The sequence below is a fragment of the Myotis davidii genome, unplaced genomic scaffold, assembly GCF_000327345.1.
Source record: "Myotis davidii unplaced genomic scaffold, ASM32734v1 scaffold130, whole genome shotgun sequence".
In the NCBI taxonomy this organism is placed as follows: Eukaryota; Metazoa; Chordata; class Mammalia; order Chiroptera; family Vespertilionidae; genus Myotis; species Myotis davidii.
This window is the reverse complement of record NW_006285040.1, coordinates 4147095-4148096: the sequence shown is the minus strand read 5'-3', so window position 1 is coordinate 4148096 and position 1002 is coordinate 4147095.

Below are 1002 nucleotides of genomic sequence, written 5' to 3'. Positions count from 1 at the left end.
GCAGGTCAGTGGGAGGGCTGCGGTCACCTGGCGGGTTCCTCCGGTCTTCAGCTGTCTGGGCGCTTGTTTCGGGGAACCTTTGGGTCCCACTGCCGTGAACCCGAGGGGTAGTAACCACTGTTACTCTCTCACACACAGTAAACTCTCTCGGACTAGCGGCTAGTCAGTGACTAGCCTGTTCTCGCCTTCCTTGGGTGGGCCCGAGAGTATACCGATCCGATCTCAAGAAAAAAAAAACCCACAGGAAACAAATTTGAGAAAAAGATTAGTTTTGGAGGCTGCAAAACATGACTACCTTCTTAAAGTACGGATTTTAAAAAATATAAAGGCTATGAGGAATGCTAAAACTTAAGAGCAGTACAAGTTAGCAAGGTCGAGTTCTTGAACTCTGAAGAACCAGGAAATGAAAGAAAGCTAAAAAATTAATGTGAACGAGATCATTACTTCACACAGCAGGAAATAAACATCTGTAACTCGTCACATTAAGGCATGGGATGTATTCGATTGAAGAAGAGATTAAATATATTTGGGAAATAACATCCTTAATGAATCATGATGAGAAATTAGTTTTTGAAAAAAGGATCTTCAATTTCTTGAACTCTTTATTTTGGGGAATTTAAACTCACACATGGTTTCTTAGTGCCATTGGAAGAAAGAGAATATTACATTTGACAGATTACCTGACCCCCCCCCCCCAGCATCATAAATTTTATCATTATTGAGTCATGCAACATTGAAGACATTTTACAAAAAATCACTTCATTTTTGCATATTCACTTATAGTGTTGTCCAGAAGTTTATGTAGTTTTGTATAATTGAAATTATAATTTTCATACAACTATATTTTGCTTATATCCCTTACCATACTCTAAAGATTTCTTATTTTTTTAGTGGTCTTAATTGTGAATCCTGAAAGAAAAGAAAAGAAAAAAAGACACCTAACTAATAAGGGCTCCTGGTGGCTAACTGGGCTCAAATTTTTAAAAACAGACCCTAGTAGCC